Source organism: Armigeres subalbatus, chromosome 2 (assembly GCF_024139115.2).
Source record: "Armigeres subalbatus isolate Guangzhou_Male chromosome 2, GZ_Asu_2, whole genome shotgun sequence".
NCBI lineage: Eukaryota > Metazoa > Arthropoda > Insecta > Diptera > Culicidae > Armigeres > Armigeres subalbatus.
This window is the reverse complement of record NC_085140.1, coordinates 229,291,339-229,316,075: the sequence shown is the minus strand read 5'-3', so window position 1 is coordinate 229,316,075 and position 24,737 is coordinate 229,291,339. Positions and strand designations below refer to the sequence as shown.

The 24,737-nt window shown below is 35.4% G+C and overlaps 1 protein-coding gene across 7 annotated transcripts in view; it reads right to left on the bottom strand.

Moving 5' to 3' along the window:
* Positions 1-24,737, bottom strand: part of LOC134211850 (serine-rich adhesin for platelets) — a 110,588-nt gene that overhangs the window by 63,941 nt on the left and 21,910 nt on the right. Inside the window, exon 1 of one of the 7 annotated variants that reach the window (XM_062689172.1) lies at positions 16,478-17,558. The exons of the other annotated variants lie outside the window; for them this stretch is intronic. The gene's annotated coding sequence lies outside the window, so the exon portion shown is untranslated. Of the gene's footprint in view, positions 1-16,477; positions 17,559-24,737 lie in introns of those variants that run through there. 7 annotated transcript variants of the gene reach the window in all.

Genomic DNA, 24,737 nt, shown 5'->3' with positions numbered 1-24,737 from the left:
GTTTGCTTGGACCTAGCAGCCAAGGTACCGGTACTATAAGTGTTAAACGGCCAAGTTATAGTCTATTCAGATTACGCCACTTATGATCATAAATATCATGATAAACATGATAAACTGATGCCATCTCCTCTCCATACATTCAATTTTCTGCTCCGAGGGAATACTCAAAAGAATTTACAAAGCAATCCCTAATTGATTTCCCGAATAAATTCCTAGATTTCACTAAGAATAGCTTCGGAAATTCTCCAGGAATTCTTTAGAAAATGGCAAAACGTTTTTTGCGGAACAACGATCCATTAACGTTTACTACATTTTTAGTTTTTTTTTTGTCTTTATTAGCGAGATTTTCAGCCCTGGGCTGGCTCGTCTCGACATTTTTGATTGATTTGATTGGTATATTTATTCAAATATTTTTAAGGATTTTTTTTTTTCATCTTTTGAGAGAATTTTACTCATGATCACCGGGTATTGAAATTTTGTGTAAATTATTTTTAAAAAAATAAGAAATCTCCTCGGATTTGTTACAGAATGTTTTGAAAATCCTAAAAAAAGGCAAAAAACGAACAGTGGGTAATGTCTGTGACATAACCGCTAAGTGGACGTAGGACTTGACTTGACCATGCCTTTAAGATACATAATATGTCCAAATTTCTCACATCAACTATTTTGGATAAATAATCAGCGTTGCATACCATTCCTTGGCAAAATCTTCTCATCAAACCGACACAGAAATCAAATCTAACTCGAACAAGAATCATCCAAAAAAATTCAGGAAGTATCTGTCCGGTCACGAAATATTAGCCTCGACAGTGGCAACCTTCCCACTGAAGGACTGCCTGAAATAAACCACAAGTTGGCTCAGCAGGGGATGTAGACTGTATCTCAGCCCTTCCACTGAAGAGCCTTCTAATCGATAGCGACTGAAGGAGAACATTATTTTTAACTCTTAGAGCCTTGAAAAAGGCTGTTTGCTTCGGCTAAGTGCAAAAAGTAAGAAAATGATCTTTTCAAATAACCGCGAATTTCTAGTGACTGAATGCTCTGTGAGCGAATGCACTTTTCTTTTATACCTTATTTTGAATCTTCTCTGCTTCCCAATTGGTGGGCCAATCAGCTAGTGTCTTGTATCCCGCTTCTTTGTCAGCCAAAGCGTCATCATCATCAACGCGTTCGAGAAGGGCGTCTTCTTTTTTTACGCTTGTTGCTCGCTGCTGGCGTCTATTTCCTAACGGGACTTTTCGCTAGATACAGGCCAATAAGCTGGGCAAGCGAGCTTAGAATTTCAGTTCAGGTGAGAAGTACGTGTTCTTTTCTGAGACAACATTGTTAGTAGTAGAAGGAAGGAAACATCCGGACATGGGATTTCGGGTGATAAGATTTAGAATTGGTAACATGGGACGATCATTCAGTCACGTTCGCTTTGTGTGCGGTCAGTATCAAACAATGTTTATCTACATATTTTTTATCAATGCAATCCAACATTTGATGAAAAATCGATTGATAGTTTATTAAAGTTTGATTTCGGAGACGAGCCAGCCTCGGGCTGAAAGTCTCCTTAATAAAGACACAAAAAAAAATGTTTGAGCTGTTATCGGTGTTTTTTTTATCCAAATAAGATTATGTGCGAGATTTGGACATCTTATGAATTTTTAAAGGCATGGTCAAGCGAAGTCCTTCGTCCACTTCGCGGTTAAATCAGAAAAATTATCCAATGTTAGTTTTGACGCTATTTATGAAAATCACGCATAAAATTTTATCTCTAGAATATTGGATTTGGCACCCAAGTACAATTTCTATCCCGAAGGGTATTGAAAGCATTGATATTGATCTCTATTATTGGCTCTCTGAAGAACCGTTTGTTTTTTGGACATACATGCTGAATCATGTGAGCCTGTCTCGGCTCAGCACCGATGCCGGCCGGTCTCAGCTCGACTCTGCTGCTGCTGCCGGTATCTGTCCAGCATTGCTGCTTTGTCGGGTCTGTAGGGTGGACTGCTGATGTAATGGCTAGGTTTCGGCTGATGATGGTCGCTTCGATGGTGTCGAGCCGAAAAAGCGGTCGGTGCAGACTTCATTCCCTGCTAAAAGGTGTGAGTGCTGTTCAATCGATGATGCGGTTGCTTCGCTTGTCCCGGTCAGAATGAAAGGAAAAAATCGCGTTGCGCTATTTTATGGCTTCTCGGCAGACCCAGCGGCTGCTCATTCGCTGGTGTCTGCACCAATCAGAACGTGGTAATGGAATGATGCAAGAATTATGTGGTACCCATATTTTCAGGTTCCCTTGATCTCAATGTTTTTCATTGAAAACAGTTTCATGCCTATTGAAACAAGTTTTTCGGGTCTTACCAAGCATGGACATGGAAGGCATACTTGAAATCTGTCCATTGAGGGGCTTACCGCAGAAATTCGTCCACTGAGACGAACGCTATTAACGTTTAAAATCTTTCAACACAGCGTAACGCGGTCGATTTGAATATTTTGAAATGACACCCGGTATAGTAAAGAGAGACGTAAGTCCTACGTCAAAAGCAGGGAGCAACATAATTTATTTTAATTATTTGTATGGGCCTAATAAGACAAAACTGTTCAGATATCCACAGCAAAAGTCTGTTCATAAATCTTTCCAACTAGTTTATTTGTGGACGCAGTAGCGCCCGTGGCAAGTGTTTTTTTTTTAATATAAACGGTTCGCATTAAAATAAATCAAAATTTTCAACATCTGTTGTCTGTGATTTTGACGTAGGACTTACGTCTTTCTTTACTATACTGGGTGTCATTTAGATTTTTGGAAATCGAGAGCGTTACGCTGGAAGGGAAGATTTCAAACGATACTAGCGCCTTTATCTTTCGATGGATTTTTAATATTTATATATCAATCGACTCGAACACTCTCCAGCAATTTGCCTATTTCATGGAAACTTAAGATTTTTAACGATAGACTATTGAAAACTTCAATTCTTGTCAAAGCCAGCAAAAATTTCATATGTAATCAATCCCGTGCATTCCTAACACGGACATCAGAATGCGGTATGTCACGGGCCTCTGGGTCTAGCGGAAGATTTTCTTTGTGTATAAAAGAAGCAGTGCCTGCCGTGTGCGAGCCATTACAATTTGTAACAGCAACGCGCACTGACGTGCTGTTTGCTCGCGCATTGTTCGTTTCGTTCGTTCGTTCGCTGTGTTTGTTTACGTACACAGCATGCAGTTGCCAGAAGTAGAACTGCCGGTGGGTCTGCAAATATGCATGAAAGAAGTGGGCGCATTTTTTTGTCATTCTGTGCTTGATGATGGCCGGATGTAGTAGTGTCGGTTGCGATGGATGCAATCGCCCATCGCATTGCTCGAAGTTCATGGCTAGTGGCCGATGATTGCTGAGGCAGCGAGGGCAGCGGTGGTGGATGAAGAAGAATAAAGTTAGAGGGATTTGATCTGCTCATCCACGAAAAGTGATTGGTTTCATAATCCACATGATCCCGGGATGGGTACGAGTCATGGCATATGACGAACATATGTTAAGTTGTGCTTGGTACTAAACGACATGTACATCAAAACATGGTTATACTATAACAGTTCTGATTTCCCAGCAAAAAAAAATCAACTACAATGATGAGAATAAAAATTGGATTAAAATAATTACTTTAATTTATTCGCAGAAGGCATTAGTAATTAAAGATGCATACAATTAGCAAAAGTGTTAATATCCATTTTAGGTTAGAAAATTTCGCTGTATTACATGTAAATATTTTGAAAAAGTCCGCAAAAAATAATTTCCAGAAGAATATTTAAATAAACATAATCTTATTCTTTGTTTTTCATTTTCTGAGAAATTATGTTATTAAACTTGACGTAGACTTATTAGCAGTACCTCCTCTATTTTAGTACACGGACAGAAAATTGCTACCATTGAACCAAAAAACATGATTGTTGTTTTCATGTCCTCATATTTAATAGAAAATACTACAAAATTTATTGTTTCAACAAGGTTTGTTAAGATAATATCAATATTGAAGTATTATTGTTTTAACAATACCTATTGCAAATGAGCTTTTTAAAAAAGCTCGAGAGATTTCAATTTATACATTTGAAAACAACCTCACACGGAAACAAATGTATTCATATTGAATTGATGAAAACGCTTAGGCTTAATTATTATCTAAATCAAGGAAAAAACCCAGATTAATCCACCTAGCGGTGATGGCGCCTTTCTCGCGCAAAAAGGTAATAAATGTAGCCTTTACGCTTACACCTCGATGATGTACAAGAGAAGCAAAACAGATACACCGTCAAATGTTATGATAGAAAATTTACACTAGTAGACGACAGATGGCGCTGCCAAAAGTTTCTCGAATTTCCTATGTTCGAATTCTGACTTTCGGACAATTTCATAGTACTATGAAACTGAACGAAGAGCATACTTACGCCTAAATGCGTGCAACACGAGCATCTTTATAGTACGATGAAACTCCTAATGGGAGCAAGCTACGGATAAACTTTAAAAATATTCATAGATGCAAGGCATTTTTCATAACACATTATTGTTCTATGTGACTATGTCTCATCACTATTTTAATATTATCTATTTTTAGCAATTTGCAATTATTATGAAATTCAATAGTGATCAACAGCGTTTTAGTCTCTGTCGGATGCAACTTGTTGCAAGAAAATCGGTTAAGAGTTTCTATGTGAAAATTTGGCTAATGTTTTTTATGGCATTTTGTGCACACACACACGCACACACATACACACACACACGCACACACGGACAGACAGACATTTGTTCAGCTCATCGAGCTGAGTCGAATGGTATATAACACTATGGATCTCCGGGACTTCTATCATAAGTTCGAATTTGGAGTGAAATGATAGCCTTTCGGTACAACTTAGTTGTACGAGAAAGGCAAAAAGACATCGTCAAATAGAAAGCAAAATCTAAGTTATTTTGGCATGTGATTTAATAGTTCGAATGAATGAAAATAGCATCTTTAATGGCAAAAATAAATTTGTTTGTTAAAACCAGATGGGACATTTTATAACGTTTGACTACAAATTTGTCAACAAAGTTGTGGGAATTCTACCTCGGATAAATTACAGAAATAATTTGATTATTGAAGAAATGGATGATGCATTGCTGGTGGGATCGTTAGTGTTCCCGATTTTTGAGGTAAGCTGCTTTTTTCTGACACTGTAATCTATACTAACCTATTTAACAACTTTGTTTCCAGATTCCGAATATGTTAAGATGAACGAACCAAGATCCGAGTGAACGGGAGACATTATTATGCGTTGGAAAGGGCATTGGCGTAAAGATGAGAGTTTTAATTACGTAAGTACATAATGTTTCTCATAAATGATGATCATCACACAGTTATGTTTCGTATTCCAGCATCCGCCAGTATCACCATCTGGATAACATATGATTTTCATCAATGTGTCGGATTCTTTGTATCGGTCCGCAAGGAGTTGAAAATAGATGAATAAAATATGTTTTATATATTTCTCTAATTCTGGTATTTGCAATTCATTTCATTGCTTTAATTGGGTCGTCATTAAAAGCAAATTAAACAAGAAAAATTCAATAAAAATTATTATTGAAATCAATATTGCATCAACATTTGTTTCGAAAATTATTATGATTAAATCCAAAATAAAACTCTTTTTAAAACAACAATTTTCTTATTATTTTGAAGGCGGTATAGAAGCTTTTTGACGTTTGCAAGCTTTTCAAGCTTCTATGAAAACAACAATTCAGGATTGTTGAAATAATAATATTTCTTATTACCGCCAAAACAATGTGAAACTCTTGTTGAATTTACATAACATATTATTGGATTTACAAAAGTTTTTTCTGCGTGTAGGGTTACTGCTCCTTGACTTGTTTCTTATTGTTGTGATTTTTTTCAGCAGTAAGCACGCATGTTAGCAAAAAGAAGCAACGAAATTTGTGCTGTATTTCTTTGTTTGGTAAACGGGTTCCCCTAAAATAGCACATTTTGCCCAAGTCTGAAAACTTTATTAATCGAATTTTAAAACTTCAAATATTATCATCAAGAAATCTATGAATGCCCTACATTTGCTTAAGTAAATAAGGGCTTAATAGTTAGAAATAAAGCAATTCTAATTATGTATTTATTTATTAGTTTTATTTCCAGAAGCTTTGAATAAACATATTGCTAATAATTCTACACAGCATGGAAGTTGTCGTTTCCATTATCAATACCTATAATCAAACTCCATAGATCCAAAAGTTAGAAGTCAAATGTAAATACGTTGCGTTTATATAAGCCCTACGTCTACTCGCGGTTATGTTAAAAACATTATCCATTGCTAGTTTTTTTCATCAAATGCTGTGTCTGGTTGTTACTGGTTTTGTTTTCTGCATCTTCATCTTCATCATTAATAAAAGAAACATCAAATTAAAAAAAAAACAAAAATTTCTTCGGGTTTGTTAAATAATGTTTTGAAAATTTAAAAAAAATCCCAAAATTTTTAATTTTTTTTAGTCCGATCCGGCGAGTGCCTAAAAATTAGTGAGAATTTTTCTAGTAAAAAAAATGTATTTTGGTCATAACTCCGAATCCCATAGTCCGATTCGTCCAATTTTCAATACGGTTAAGAATAAGTGCCTAAAAAATGAGTGAGATTAGTTAGCGCACACACATACACACACACATACATCACTTCAATTCGTCGAGCTGAGTCGATCGGTATACATATAACACTATGGGTCTCCGGGCCTCCTATAAAAAGTTCATTTTTGGAGCGAACATGAAGCCTTTACGTATACTTTGTATACGAGAAAGGCAAACAAGAATTTTGGCCATAACTTCGAAATCCATAGTCCGATCTGTCCAATTTTTAATACGAAACAATGGGACAAGACTCTGCGTCGAATGAAACTTGTTGCGAGCAAATCATCAAGTGAGTGCGAGCAAGGGGCAGCTGAAACACTGGGCTATATATAGACAAAAGCTAATATTTCCACAATAAAAACGAAATATAAAGGGGGGTCCCGTAGCGTAGTTGGCTACACGTTCGCCTTACAAGCGAATGGTCATGGGTTCGATTCTCAGCCCCTCCACCAAAACCCTCGTCAATCGCCGGATGCGCGAAGCCTATACGGTGGCGTATTGGGAGCGTCCTTACCGTTACGACTGCCTGATGACGACTGACAAATTGATCTTCTCAGAGGCATTCCTTCAACGAACCCGGATAAATGGCAACCGCACAATGCGCAACGATCATTGGATACATGACACGGACAAAATGGACACAATGGACTCACGGTGAGATGGACCAGCAACGACAACGACAATGAATATGTAATGGAAAATCTAAAAATAGATTCTGTGTGGATTCTGGCAGCAAAATACCACAGTAGTTCTCGGCACAGTAGCGGTTAAATAACACAGAGTGCCTACCAAATAAAGAAATGAATAAAAAAAAACAAAATATATGTACTCAGTTAGATGCACGAGGTTGTCAAGGTGGCTAATACTGCCAGGATACGCGTAAGAGTCCCATGTACTTCTGATGATTTTTCGTATCTTTTAGTATCTGTTCAAGAAAACCTTATAAAATAGTAGATTTTGTTCTAGAAATTAGAAAGTCAAATCCCACTTGTGTTGTCTCATCTTGATATTTACTCGCTTAAAAGTAACATTCCATATTGTGATACTCTAAATTAGATATGGTCCATTTAATATATCCTGATAATGAATATTATGTTATTTTTTTAGAAGTATTGCTTTTTTCTCAATTTATTAGATTTGTATTTCTTCATGTAAAACGAGTTTGAAAAATTCAACGGTAAATTACTTATGTCGGGGAAAACTGTCATGGGTTTCTTATGCGAATAAGGACAGTATACAACAAAGCCACAAGCGTAATTTTCAGGAACCAAATTCTAGAGAACCGCACTACGCTGAAAATTTATCAGAATGGTTACCTTCTAATGGTGACCACTCGAATTATTTTTCAGGTTGGTTCATTATTTGGTTCACTTGAATTGTGCGCTTGATAATTCGGTTGTGGCTTCTTCATAAATTCATATTAAATAACCAGCGCAGCTCTTATTAACTTCTCGATTGGAGAAAGAAAGGACTAGGGAAGTTTAAGGTGGAGTTAACGAAATGTTCACATTCTTCATGTTTTATTTTTTAGGAGCCAGTGCTCACTAGTAAGGAAAAGTAGATTAGGAATCTCAAAACTAGACCATACAGTTGAACAAGACCGCTTTTCATTCTATTCTTTAGTGAAGATTTTAGGAAGGCTGCACTAATGAAAAAATGGACGGAAATTTATTGAATTAATTTTCAGAAGTTTGTACCTTTTTATAAATTTATGTTTTCCGAATGTATTCACGGGCCATGTTGAATTCTGGAATAAATATTACTTTTAATTGCGAGAGTGACGTTTTGAATCGTTGTTTCAACGGAGCAATTTCAATCGATCAAAATACAAAAATGTAAACGGGTCTTCCACTGACTTTTCATAATCATTATGCTAATTCAGCATTGCATGATTGGCTATCGTGAAAAAATGAAAAACTCTTCCAAACAACATTATGTGACCTGTTTCATTGACACGTCAAAACGTTTGTTTGGACTTCCTAAAGGGCGAAAAATAAACAATGGCAGGAAATGGCAGTCAGAAGGTACATTTAGGAGAGAAGTTTGTTGAAAAAAATCAGGGCATTCATTATTTAGTGTACCTTATTAGCAATTAGAAACGAAACTGTTCAGATATCCTCAGTGTTTATAAATCTTTCCAATGCACAAGTGAAACGTATAACTCTTGAAGGTATTGGATGGAAACTTTTGTAGTTAAAAGGTAAATCTGCGATTCTCGATTCTCCGAGTATAGTATTCCATTATACTTGCCACACAAGATACATACTCATGCAATCGGCTGGCATAGAAAAGCTTTCAATTAATAACTGTGGAAACACTAATAGAATACTAAGTTGAAGTTCCAATTGGAATGTAGAGCCATTGAAGAAGAAGAAGGTTCATTTGCATTTCGACAGCTATTAATTCAAAGTTTTGGGTGGCAAGTATAATGGTAGCAATGCCCGGTAAGTCAAGAATGTTTCCCGAAAACTTTCTATAGACCGTACAGATAATCGAACTTACAATCGTACGCCTTTACTTGCATGGCTAATTGACCCCACTTCTTTCACCAGAAAATAATTTACACTACAAGTAAAAATAATCTAAAAAAACCCAGATTAATCCACCTAGCGGCGATGATGCCTTTCTCGTGCATCGTAAAATGTACTGAAAAAATCACATAGGAAAGGTCAAAAAAGCACTTTAGGGGGATAGATCGCATATTTTCTATCATTTTGCATGTTTTTGCATTAATTACTATGCATTCCCACCATTCTTGAAAAAAAAATTTTTTTTCGATTTTCAAATTTTTTCCAAGGGGGGACCCTTGGGAAAAAACAATGATTTTTCAATAATTCCGAAATGCAATGTCCGATCAGGCCAATTTTCAATAGCAAACAATGGGACCGCATTCCCCGTCGAATGCGGCTTGTTGCGAGTAAATCGGTTAATGCTAAGTTCCAAAAAGTGTGTCTACAAAATTTGTACACATACACACATACACACACACACATACATACATACACACAAACAGACATCACCTCAATTCGTCGAGCTGAGTCGATTGGTATATAACACTATGGGTCTCCGAGCCTTCTATCAAAAGTTTGGTTTTGGAGTGAAATTATAGCCTTTACGTATACTTAGTATACGAGAAAGGCAAAAAGACTATGCAAGATACCATAGTATTCGATTCCATTGAATATTGATTGTCACAAGATTGTTTGAAGTGCGTCTAAAATAAATAAAACCAGATTGTGCAGTTTTACTTTGTTGATTAATTTACCCCGGTAGTGTAATCAATATGGTGCCCAGTTAGAATTACAAAAAGGACGATGAGTTCTATTCTCGGCATCATATTTTTGATGGGTGAAATTATCGACAACTTGTAACTCAGCTCATAAAAATAAATGAGAATCGTTTATTGACTAATTAGCATAGAAATCACTAATGATGTGTCACAAACCCATCGTCTAAACATAGTATTAGAAAATATAGTTCCACAAATCAAACTAGTTGATTTACTAAAGCTTCTTCTCACTTTCCAATAATATTCTATTTTTAGCCAACCATCAACGTGTTCTGGTGAGCATCGCTGCCGTTGGTCATTTCCCCTAGTCGCTTGGTCTGGGTAGTTAATTCTTCCCATATTAAACACATTATAGATACATGCCTTGCCGGTCTTTCATGTTCACCCGTTGTTGTTTTTATTTTTATTTTTCTATTTTCTCTTTAGCTCTCCATCAGCTACCGTCGCTTACATCAAATGAGGGCGAACAAGCAACATGATACGAACAAAGTGTAATGAAAAACGCTGAGAGCAGAGCACACGAGCAGAACGAAATGGCTTAAGAAGAAGTACGTGTATCGCATGGTCTCGTAACACATCCTATGTGCGAAATCGTTTCGAAGGAAAATATTAGAAAGAAGCGGAAAAACTAAGATTCTTGACCATAGGCACTGCTTAGGGTAATACCTTATTATCAAAACACTAGTGCACGATACAATCTGCTGCTGGTTACAAATTGTAATTATCATTATGTAGTCCAATGGAGAACATCAGCAGAGAGTAAGATCCCTCTCCTGATCATGGTGTCTAATGAGCATTAAGAAATGCTTTACCTTGAAATCTTCGTCTTCGCTTTAATAACAATAAAGATATTATTTGTTGGCACAAAATTTATTAGTTTCATTACACTGTCTATGTTACCAAACGTGTGTCAAAATTAATAAACTATTGAAAACCACTGATTTAAAAACTTGTTAGATGATGTTCATTGCTGTGATAAATATTCGTGTATGTTCATTTATAATGTTAAGGTACACTGGGGGAAGTGGAAAAGGAAAAATCGATAGTGCATGTTTGAATTAGTGTAAACCAATTTAAATAATCTAAATTGCATTCAATCAAAATGGGCTTTTGAAAACAGTCAATCTTGCACCAACTGTACGGTAATTCATACCATTTTAGTTGCTTGAAATTGATGGAAATAGATTTTAAAATTTGGAGTTATTTTTCTACTTAGCCCAGGGGGATGGGGTAAGTGGCAAACCCATGTTACCTTGACCTTCAATTGTGATGAGTAGTTACATATAACTGAAATCAAAACGGTAATTGCTCTGAGTATTTTTTTTTTGAATAATTTCATTAGCTTAACGGAATAGGTCCCCAAGGAATTCTCGTAAGCTAGTGGAGGGCTGGTTTTGCCTTCTCGAACATTAAGTGTACGTAAAATCTATAGGTTCGCCCCAAAGATGAACTATTTATAAGAAAAATGGGTCTTACAGGGTTATGAACTAATCAACTTAGTTTAACGCATTGAGGTGATGTCTGTGTGTGCGTGTTTGTATGTATGTGTGTGCGCAAAACACGTACAAAATTATCTCCTATTTTTTTAAGCACTTGTCCTTAACCAATTTGTTCGCACAAAAAATTGCATTCAACTTCAAAACTTGCTATTTTTTATTTCTCATACATTTTTTTTTCATATGTAAAATATGTGAAAGGCATTAATACCGATAGGTGGATTAATCAGGCGTTTTCTTTTGTACATTAGTCCAATTACTACTGAAATCACAATGATAACAAAGAAGAAACATATTAAGATTCACAGCTATCAAAATAAACCCTGGAGGGAAGGAAAAAATTACGTGATCAAAACATTTTCCACTTCCCCCGCAGTGTTCGATACCAGGGGTAAGTGTAAAATCTTTGAATTATTTGGTTTCATGGTATAAACCACTACAAATTGAATGGGATTAGTTTAATTATATTGTAATAGTCACCTGTGATATAAATTCACTTGAAAAAGGGACAATTGGTGCAAATAAGATTTGATTTTATGAATGGAAAAATTAACTTCTCGCGAAACCTAAAATGACAGTTTAAGGGTTAACCATGTTAGCGTACGTATTAAATAAATTTTAATATAGTATTAGTGTGGGCATCATAGTATATTCTTGCAAAATGTTGTGGTGTGGTAAAAACAGTTAAGTATGTATAATTCCAATTTTTTGAGTCGATTTTTACACTTACCCCCTTTTTCCACTTCCCCCAGTGTACCTTATATATTTTTGTTATATATTGTTATTTTCATGAATGTTTCAAGACCAACCATAACACATGTTTGTTGAAGGTTGTGTTACGATTTATTGTTTGTTTGTATTATGTAGGTGGAAAACTAGTGTACCATAATCAACCATTTATCTATAGAGGAAGCGTCAGCAAACGCCCTAAGACAGGCAATTATAGTTGAAATCTCTTATGCTGAGGCGATGTGCATCGATTGTTTCGAGAAAGGCATCATCACCGCTAGTGGAATTATCTGGTATTTCAACAATACAAATCAAAATTTAATTTCGAAACAAAAACCATGGATCAACCAAGAACAAGAAATAAGATAACTTATCACATAACTATAGGTACGAGCTTATTTTTTGTTATTATACTTGTTTTGAGTGCTTTTTTGGCAGCTTGTTGTGAGTTAAAAAATTAATGTTGATTTTATTTTTCAAATTTTAACGAAAAAAAAAAAATGCAAATTAACCCGAAAGTCATATCATTCAGCAGCAAACTTAGTCAAGATTACGGTACCGAATTCACAATAAGTACCGTCAACTGGGGGGAAGATGATCATTGAGGTGAAGATGATCATTTGATGTGTCAGTCAAAAGTGCCAAATTTTTTTATGAAACGGTAGTCAACAATATTCTTCGTTCAAGTAATGTTACCGCTAGGTAGAAATCCGAGGTTTTCGATTATAATCATGAAAATGTATTTTGTGGAAGAAAGAGAGAGATAGTCATAAATGACGCTATTTGCGTTTCAAATATTGACTTCTTAGACTTCTTTACGTAGTAAATTCAACATTCATACAAATAACCTAGTGTATTTTGACTACTAGGTCATAATGGTTTTAGTAGAGCTGTCTTGATCAACTTCACCCCAAACCAGATTATTAAAAAAATGTGTTATAATTTAATTTATTTTAATAAATGCGAACGCATTTCAGAAAACTAAAGTTGTTGATTATTGCAACGTATAGCAGTACATGTTTTGAAAATATTTGTTTCGATTTAAAATGTAAACACACATTGTTATTGCATGTTTTGTCTTAAAAATGATCATCTTCCCCCCAGTTGACGGTACTTGTAATAAAAGAAAATAATAATTTATTCATTTCTTGGAAGATGGTTAAACTGATCAATGTTACCCCGGCGATCAAAATTCTCCCGGATAACGGTAACACATTTACTTTTATTTATTTATTTATTCATGGATGAACCACACAAACAATCGCCTAATAATTTTCCATGTTTATCCTATACTGATTTTATTGGATGATATGTCATTTGGTGAACACTACTTCACCCATCAGTTCCGAATAAAATGAATCTATAGATCCTTTTTTGAAAAGTAGGGTGATAGTGAGTATATTAGTGAAATTTGTATTACAACAATTATTAATTATTCCAAACATTTTGGAAACCATAAACTTTTAGGAATATATCTATGATTTGACGAACTGAAATTCCGCTCGCTTTTAAATCCAATTCTTTAAAACACTCATCATGTCTGACATATCCTAACGGAACTGTCAAATCTAGACTTTCGCCTCTAATTCTATCATGAATATGTACGTACATACGGCTAAGTTTGGAAGACGATATTAGCATTTCTACATCATTGAAATTCGATGTTGAACTTAATTTTAAAATTAAAAAAACTGGAATAACGCACCTAGCGGTGATGGTGCATTTATCGTGTATTATAAAATCTAATGGTAAAAATCCAGTTTATTCCACCTAGCGGTGATGATGCCTTTCTCGCTCATTATAAAATATACAGAGAAAAGTTGTTTAGTGAGGTCTAAACAGCACAAACAAAAGGAATGATTATTATTTGTGATTCACGGAAATACAGACTTCCAAAAAATTTGGAACAATACTTCTTCTTTAGACTTCCATTTTGTATTAACATAACAAGCAACAATCGTTGAAAATCATTAGGGGGAGATCCCCCAGTGCCGGACGCATAAGCCATTTAACGAAAAACTCTATTATTATTCGGATTATGTTAACTTGTATACCGTCAGGTCGCCATTCACCGTGGGTGCACCATTCACCGTGGGGTTCGAACAGATGTTCGTTATATTTACGAAAATATTGAAAAATACTTTATTTCAACATCAGCACCATTAAAGAAGTTCAAAAGAATCCTCTCCGAGTAATAACTGTGAAATATAACTGTTCCAACAGCTGATTTGACGTTAGAGTTTGTTAACATCCTGCGGCTGTTTGCTTCCACCTTTGTTTTTAGCCGTCAAGTATATTCTACGCTCGCTCAATATCAGTGGAAAAGTGAATGTTTTATTGTTCTTTACCTCTTATTTAATGTCAATGCAATTTAAGTATCGGGTTTGTATTTTGATTTAACTTATAATTAATAAATAATTAATCGAATTAAAACAATTATTCAAGGTTCGTGACGTTGTTCAAGACTATAATTTTCAATTTAAATTATTTGGAGAGCTCTAATATTTGCTAAATTGCCTAAGATGCACGGTGAATGGCGACTTGACGGTACCATAAACAAAAATAAACAAATGATTCATATTAACTATATATGATCATTTGAACACGTTTATCGACGATGTATTTTGATTACTATTTAATGACATGAAAAATCTCACTGTCCAGACTCGGGGGACAGCTACAAGATACAGAAATTGATTTTGCACCACAGTTTCATTATATATCTAACAAATCATGATCGTTATTGAAAATATTGCTAATATTGACCATATCCACATAATCAGAATGCGTTGGATTGATTTAAACTTTCCGAAATAAGGCGAAACATGAACAATTTGGCATTTTTGTTGAATTTCAAATTTTGTACAAAGTTTTCAACATGATAATCTGATATTCCATGTGCAGGTAAAGGACTTTTCAATAGCTTCCTTTTGTACTACATAAGATGGTGAAGGGACCTCTGCAAGTGTCGTTTTGAGAAGTGTCCGGTATTTGGAGGTGTCCGGTATTTGGAGGTGTCCGGTATTTGGAGGTGTCCAGCGCTGGGGGATCTCCTTATCTGTTTTCAATATTATTTCTTAGTATAAAATTCTATTTTAAAAAAATATGGCAAAATTGGATTGCGAAAAAATCATATCAAAACTGTCATAAAATCGATGTTTAGGGGCAAACAAAATTTGTAGGGTTGTGGTACCGGTACTGGTACTAAACACTAATGAGAATCGGTAAGCAGTACTGAGAAAAAAAAAATTAAATTTTAATTTTATTTTGCATAAAATTGTAATATGGAAGTGGGAAGTGACAATTATTAATCATCGTTTTGTAGAGACATATTTTTCACTGCTTCTTTTAAAAAGTGTATCAAGCATATTTTACATTACGCATTTATTTGTAGGTACAAATTGTTCAAAATAATTCGAAATAATTGCAGCTTTTGTTTTGTAAATATCTGGAGAATAATTTAATGGATGGTTATCAACTTGAGTGTGGGTGCCGAAAGGCACTAAATAGATTATATAAATAATACGAATAGTGCGATGACTTTCAAATTGACCAATATATCAAAAACAAAAACTGCGCTATATTTTGAACCTGCTAAAGAATGCAAATTTAATTTCAATTTGTCCATCTCAAAATATGTGCTGCACATATGAACAACAGCCATGTCAATTAATTTATATGGTTGTTCGTACGGCCGAATCGCCAAACGGTAATGAAATTACTTGTGAAAGAACAATTTTTTATTTTCGAAGACTCGACCTTAGGCAAAAATTAAAGACGTAGCAAGTTGGGGCCCTCCTTTGCCTAGCGGTAAGATGCGCGGCTATAAAGCAAGACCATGCTGAGGGTGGCTGGGTTCGATTCCCGGTGCAGGTCTAGACAACTATCGGTTTCGACTTCCCTCGTTATAAAATTATCATCGTGTTAGCTTCATGATATACGAATCCAAAAATGGTAACTTGGCTTAGAAACCTTTCGGTCATTGCTCATTGCTCTGAAAAGATGCGTATGTTCTAGTCAACATAATAAAACTCAACTTTCGATTATAAAAACAACGGTAATAAATATAAATGCGTGTAAATGAATATATGAATAATGGAACCCAGCCAAATAAGTCTTATTTGTTACCTTTCTTACTAGATTTTTTATTGCCTTTGCTACATGACAAAAACACCATCTTGTGATTTTATTGATACTGCGTTTTCTGAAAAGCAGTAGCAAAACTATTTAAGACTCATAATGAAAATATAATCAATAACACTGAAAAGAATGTACTACAATTTACAGCCAATCCCTTGCAATAGAAAACAACGGAATTCGGTCAATTGACTTACCAATTTGTGTAGAAGCAAACACTTGTGTTAAATTTTATTATCCTGATTCTGTGTATGTGCAACAATCGTAATCCTATTTTAATCCAAAATGGTTAATATTTCAAGCAAAGAGGAACACCAATTCCCCGTCTGCGTTCTCTTCTGCAGTATTTTTCCAACATTTATTTTGAATGCTCTTCTACGAGAAAATATGACGATTCGATTCACTACCACTTGACCAAAGACTTCTTTTCAATTTTATCGAAAGCATTCATGTTGTAATCATGTTAATCGAAACATTCACAATATCATTCACTTTATCATTTGCTTGCCTTTTTAAATCACCATCATTGGGTTAGGTTCACTATCTTTCCAATATTTTTTCTTACACCATCACACAATTCAAATACAACCCAATCACGTCAACACTGCTCTCTCCCAAATGCGAAATTTTCATTTCAGACAGCTTCTTGAACAGTAGAAATAAGATAACCAAAGGTGAACAAATTATCACCTTCCCATCGACTCTACTGTTTTGCTTCTCCATTGGCTAATACGACATTCAACGGAATATTTACACTGTAAATTGATTTAGGATACAATGACCTATGTCATTTTTTTCACGCACATATTTCCATTATTTTGCAGGAATAATTTTCAAAGACTATTTTTCCATTTTCATTTTTTACGATAAACACAGAATGGAACATATGGCACGTACACTACCATACTTTTCACTTTGATCAAAACATATTTTCACAAATACAACCAAATATTTACTACTCTATCCTCTATTTCGGTGCATGCTGCTCCCATATTTATGTGTGTTGTTGTTGTTGTTGTTGCTGCTGTTGGTAAAGCTCTTATGAGGGATCACTTCACAGAATGAAACTTTACTATCCATCCAATCTCCTCTGTTGATAAAATTGCAACCACTAATTTTGAATCTTTAAGCACTTCTTGAGCCCTGCAGCTTTAGCGAATCCATTCACAGTTCTTTTATTGAAATGTTTTCCTCAATGAAATAATCATTCAATTCACAGAGCCTTAGTAATTGCAAAAGTTTTATGTTATAGAAAAACATCAATTATTATTCCAAACCCAACACGCAAAGTGACGCGTTGAACTGCGTTGTAACAAAAATGGCTACCGAGTACAAGCTGTCTCTCTTGTCTCAGTTTTATGTTCGATTCACGTCTACATTGGTGCCTTTACCTTAAAACGTATACACTCATGGCGACTCTCAAACTTCCTCACACCATTGACCAGTGACCACATCTGTGGTGTATAGCAATCCATGCTGAAAGGAAGTGCGAACAAATATACGAAACATCTGAAACAGTGTTGTTCGCATAACAAAGGTGTGATTACACTCTAATCACCTATCAATGGAAGTTTCGAATAAAAAAGCTATACGAATATTATCTGAAATAAGATGAAATAAATGTGGCAAATGAATTTCATCATGAAATCTCATGGATCTCATTGGATCTATATGATTTTTAATCTGGCATTACTTCTGGGTCTTCATATAAAAGACAACTAAATTAAAATCCGATATAATCTACGTTATTATTTTTTACAGTGTATTTATCATTAGCTGGGTATCTAAGACTGGGTATATAATAGGGTACCATTGAAATAATCATTTTTCATATTTTCACCGACAACATGCGAAAAAAAATGTTCTAAATATTCGGGCTAAAAAATCACCCTTTTGAAAAGTATAAAGTATAGGTTTGTCACAATACTAAAGCCGTAGGAAACAGCAAAGACTACGGTCTACGGTCTTTTTCTCGCTTTATTCAATAAATTCTTGGTCAAAACGAACTTTCGCTATTCTTCAAATATCACAAGAATAATTTAATTTTTGTGGATTTTTTTCGTGGGTTAACCTAATTGGTTTATTTAAGCTAAAGGTCATAATTGACCAACATCAAACCGCGTAAAAAGATCAAGATGTATTACCAATTCGATCTATCTATATGTCAACATTTTGATACAAGCGGTCAATTACTAAAATATAAAAGGCAACACTGCTCTCTACAGAAATACGAGAGTGAGAGATATTCCACACTAAAATAACAAACTCTCATCAATGAACCACTCTCAGTACAAGCAGGAATCAGACATCAATTAGACTTCCACAAGTGCGTCTCTATCAATCGTGGGACAGACAGCGACGGGGCTGGGCCTACTGCAGGGCATAGACCTATTCTATATTAATTACCAATCCGCATCAAAATACCGTCTTGATCCATAATTTGGACACTATAAAACAAAAACAATAATTTATATACCGGTGATTATGCTTTTCTCTTTTATTAAAATTGAATTTAGACGTATCTCCCAATATTTTAATTAATGTGAGTTTTTTTCATAGATTCATATTATGTTGCCGCTTTTTTCAAACGGAAATATGTTTTACAAGCTGTTTCACTTTCAATAAATATCAAGATAAATTATTTTCCTCATTGTTGTTTGACATCAGTTGTAGGGTTACTACTTCATCTCACAAAAAAAAAACAAGGCAATGAAAACGAATTTGATTTGTTTCTTATTTTTGTATTTTTCTAAGCAGCGAGCACGCGAGCAAAAAGAAGCAACGAAGTTGGTGCCGTATTTCTTTGTTTCGCGATGTTTATATATGTCCAGTGAGATGGAAAACGGAACAGGTCCCCTATTTGTTTGCAATTATGTGGAAAAATATGCAGATCATAAACACATTTATGTTTGTTATTTTACAAATAATTATTGCATAAGCCCAATATATGAATATTACTGATAACTGATATAGGTTTCATTTGTATTATTAACATTTAACATGATATTAAATAATTGAAAACGTTCAATTATTTATTGTAGTTCGCTCAACTTGACAAGTGTTGAGGCAATACGGTACAACGAATTCTGAACTATCTACCTGCGGTTAACATAAATTTTTGAGGATGGCCTGCCACTATACGTACGATCCGTAACCGTGGACGGCGGCAAATGAAGAACAGATCCACTCTTCTCTCGTGCAACGTAAAGTAGAACTGTAGAAGCGGTCGGAAACATTTTTGGTTGAACAACCTTAGCTGTTCATACAGGGTTGGATGTCACAGTGTGCAATCCTCGTTACACATGTATGGAGCAGAATTTCCTTTCTTCGAGTTTCCTTTTCCTGAGCAGGGCGAGCACGGCTGACTCTATACAATTTAACCCCTCTCATTTTATGTAGACTCAACGAGAGTAGGAAAAAAATATTCCACCCAAAGCTAAAGCATTGTCGTCGACACCATACCGGTATGTTGAGAGCGGTGTGGATTGTGCTTACTTGTAGGATGTAGGAATTAAGCATAGAAGATGTAGCCATCAGTGTACAAGACTTAATTGATTGTAAGGCATTAAATGCTTTGATACGCCGACACTGTAATGTTTCATGCTATATACATATATGCAGTTCTGCCGCAAGAATACCTCGATATTCGATTTTTTTTTCATCAAGTAGTAGTCACAGTAGTAGTAGACTCAAACATCTCATGTCTACTTATGACAAGTGAAGACACTAAAAAGCTCTAAATACATTTTTTTAATCATTGCTAACGTTCTACTTCATTGAACTGGCTTCGAGGATCGTTTTGTGCTTGGGTCCGGTCGCCATTATGGGGGTCACAAGTGATAAAAAGAAAGTACTTTGATAATACTAATCTTTAATATTCAGCTATAAATGATATGATCTGAAAAATAGACTGTTATTCATATTGATTGACAAACCCTGATTAATCCACCAAGCGGTAATTTTGCTCTTGTGCATTATAAACATAGTATATTGGAATGTATTCCCTGTCGAATGCGCTACGTTGTGAGCATATTGGTTAAGGATAAGTACCATAAACTGAGTAAGAATGTTTGCCCACAAACAGACATCACCTGAATTCGTCGATTGGTATATATAACATGGGCCTGCTACGAGCCTTTTATAAGAAGATTGTTTTAAATTGAACATATCTAGAATATTATTTAAAATGTAATCATTCCAGTTTTTGTCATTAAGTGCACGCATATTGAATATATTTACTACAAAAGCAAACTTTTAATGCAAGACTCGGGACTAATAGTGTTATACAGTATTGAACAAAAACCGAGTACAATCAATAATTTGGGTAAAAAAATGCTATGCATATTCGAACAAACATCAGTGGAAAAGACGTAAATACTTAGCATAATTCTAGTTTATTTAAGGACATAGTTGGAAGAGTACCACGATGGCAGTCAATATGGCACCGGATCTTCCACGGGTCAACCCCACACCTCCCGCACTCCTCTCCCAACAACATTCGAATGCATCGAACAGCATCGAACAAAAGTTGAATATGCAAATTACTAACCTGTTCACAGCATATTTTATCACTTCCCGTGATAATGAACATGTTTCTCCAAAGAGTCCTATGTATTTCGGCTCGAGTTATAATCATAAATCAGCAGTTTCGTGCCAATTTAATAGCTGTTCGCGATTTGGTGGGTTTATCACTGCACTTCACATCTTCTCAAAGGGCATTGAAAAAAATAAAGTTTTTACTCACTTCTCCGCACATGAGTAGCCCGAAATGAAACATCACTTTATGAAATCAGTCACTTGTTTGAAGCAAAAACTGCTATTTTTGCCCGAAAAAACGAATAAAAACTGATCGCGGAGCGAATGTAAACACCGGCAACGATAGCAGCAGACAAATAATTAGGGTGGTTCCAAATTGATTTTGCTCCGCCAGGCTCAGTCAATTATGTTTCATATTTTGGGTGATGGTTTGGGCTGGTTTGAATAGGGGCTTACCGTGTACAGGTCGTTTCAAGTTTGTATGACAGTTGATATGGCGAGGTTGAATTTTACATTATCGTACGATAACGATTGTACGATAATGCTTCGTTGACGATAAAGTGAGCGTTGAATTATCGTTATCGTTATCGAGTATTCGTTGATTTATCGACAATTATCGAGTTAACTGTAATGTGTACTAGAGTAAAATATTAATATGTATGAACAAGTTGGTTTTGCCAAGATGAGATGCGGAGCACCTATATATACATAATTATAATTATGTTATTGCTATAGGAGCATGTTATTAATAATGGAACAGATACCCTACACACTTAACTTTTTTCGCCGAGATCTCAGCATTTTTTGTTTATTTTCCCGAGGTGGGCACCGCCGAATTTCAGCAAACATGATTTTTGCCGAAATCTCAGTAAAAGTGACGTTTCAGTGGCTGAGATACAGCAAATATTTGGCTGAGAATCAGTAATAAACGAAATTTTCTGCCGAAGTTCAGTTTTGACATTTACTGAGTTACAGCGGTGCCCAATTTTGCCGAGCTCGAAAAAGAAAAAGTTAGTGTGTATATACTCTTTTTAAATATTGTTATTACCAATTTTATTTTCAAACTTGACCTTACCAAGTAAATTCATTTTCCTTAATTCGTACAAATAAAGTACGCTAAGATTGTGTATGTCACGGTTTGAATTGAACGTATTTATTATTTTCAAGATATTTAATTAGTTTAACTGTTCCTATACATGGCGAAATTTGAGATAGATCATCGGTTTTTTATTTTTTTCGAGGAATTTTGATATGAAAAATTTGAAAATCCCGCACGATAACATTAAATATGAAACAAACCAAAAAACCTAATTACAAACTGCAAGCTGCCCAGTAGATTTGGCAAAATAATTTAAATGGCTACAGCACCACTAGCGTTCTAGTACTTATGCATCTACTAGCTGACCCGAGAACATTGTCTAAGCATGCATGGGAATTGGGAACATGAATTAAACGTTCGTTCTCATACTACAGACGGACAGACGGTATCAAACACCCTTTTTCCTATGAAGAGTGTTGATCTTTTCAATCTGCCCAATAAATTTGTAAATATTACACAGTTTCGTTGGATTTTATTCTATGATTAGTTCTTCTATTTCTTCACTTATATTTAGGAGAAAAAATGGTTTTTATAACTCACGTTTTCCGTACGGAGGATCAAGATTACAATTAAATAAAACATCCATCCCATGGAAAGAACCACGCGGATAATGATGAATGGTCATTTAAATACAGGTGTTCGGAATAGGAGTCATGTTCGGTATTTGAATCAAAACGATACAATATCAAACTTGATTTGTAAAATTAAAAAAAAAATCGAGGGTTGTACTCTTTTGTACTCTCTTTTCGATTTTTGTAAATGTACTATTTTGAGTCAAACCGAATCTGGTAACACTATGCCTGACACACAATACTACAAGTAGCTACAAATATATTGTGTTTTGATTCCAGCTGCATATTCTTGCTTATCTGATATCTGATGTCTAGGAAAAAATCTTCATATATGTACTGATATGTCTCTATCTCAGAGAAACATGTCTGTCTGGTTTGTGCAAATACTCGCATTATTTTATGCTGCTGGCACTAAATCCGTAGAATTAGGCTTCTCAGAAGGCATCAGTGAAACTTGTAAGGTGTAATTCAACAACATAGCCAGAATTTGTCTGTGAGATCTATCGCAACAGGGATAGATACTTCATACAAAAAGTGTGACATGGGGGTGAGCGGAGTATAAAATGTTATTTTTGCGTTACGTAATCAATGGATCTTTCCTGCGGTGCGGTTTTCGTTCAGTGAAGTCTCTGGAATGTTGCTTTCAACTATGTGGATTCTCTTTTCGCCAGCGTTTGGAGGGGAAGCGCAGTAGCCAGTGTAATGAAGTTTCCCATACTAGTTTTCATACAAACTTGAATCGGCTTGTACTAAACCAGTTTTTGTTTGAATCGGTTTTTGGAGGACACTCGAAGCATGAGACGGAAACGAATGAGCGTGGTGGAGTTGGGTCATTTTTTGAACCACCCTACTAATATTCTATTTTTTTTATATAAATACGACACCAATACTGCTACAGTATTTATTGAACCAATACTTTCAAAGCTTTGTTTTGGTACTTATCCCACCTTCACCTTAAGTAAAAGTACACATAATCCATGTGTAAAACAGAATTAGATCGTAGAAAATATTTGAAAAATGCAATTGCAACTTTGTCTATCAAACACTAAACATCGTTTTTCTGTTAATATTTCGTAACGAAACTCCTATTTTTGATTAGTGCATTGCATCTTTGTTGCATAGACTCATTCAGGTTGTTATTGAATGTTTCTGGTACCGCATCACAAACCGTTTGAATATGTTCGAATAATTGATCCTGACTGCATTACGATTTATTCTTCAATTCACGTGAATTCACTATCACCCAGAGGTCTTCGATGGAGTTGAGATCAGGTGACCATTCCATCACTGATTGGACTTTTACTTTGAATCCATTGTTTAACGATTTGTGCGGTATTTTATGGGATGATAATTTACTAAAATATCCTATTTAATGGAAAATATCATTCAGCATAAGGCATTATAACATCTTTAAGTATGTTTTGTACATGAATCGACCCATAATAATAATTAGTTGACGAATCGAACCAACACCGTTAGTGGAACAACATCCTAAAAACTTTTCAATCGGTCTCTGCACTTGAGAATTTTAGACGCAGCATGTAGGTACAATTCAAAACCAAATTTTCATAACGACTTATCTGCTTTTGTAAACAAAGATTCAAACGGCAATTTAGTGATTCTGATAGCACTCCCAAGCAAACCAACAGCATCAACGCGTAGCAGAAGCCTTCGCCTTTGTTTACAAAAGCAGATGAGTCGTTTTGAAAGTTTGGTATTGAATTGAACTTAAAGATGCAATTGCGGCGGGTGTGCCGAAGCGCACTAGCCTGCCGCCAATACCTGCTGATACCCTATTTGTCACAACTGTTTTATAAGCAATTTATTTTTGTAAATCTGCATGGGAAAACGATCCATTATGGAGGAATTAGGCACCGCATCAAGCGAAAACTATATTCAAAAATTCTTTTAAAATGAGCTTGAGCTTGATTGACTGCCCGTAGTTGCTACTCCATTATGACCAGATCAGCTGTTCTTGCACAGAGAACCAACAGATGTTTGCTTGGGACTAGCACTCATCTTCAATGTACAAGTACTGGTGATCTCATTTGTTAGGTCACACTGGCGCCTGCCACGTCAGAATGCAAGTCAATGTAGGGAAGGGGGAGGAAATGATGATGCAATCACTCGCCCACTGCAAGCCGAATATACCTCTGCACTTGCCACGAGTTCATGCGGAATTTGTTGGAATTTTTGGGTTAGGTTCGAGGGGCAGAGGTTCGTCTTGGTTAACGAGCTGCTAATATGACA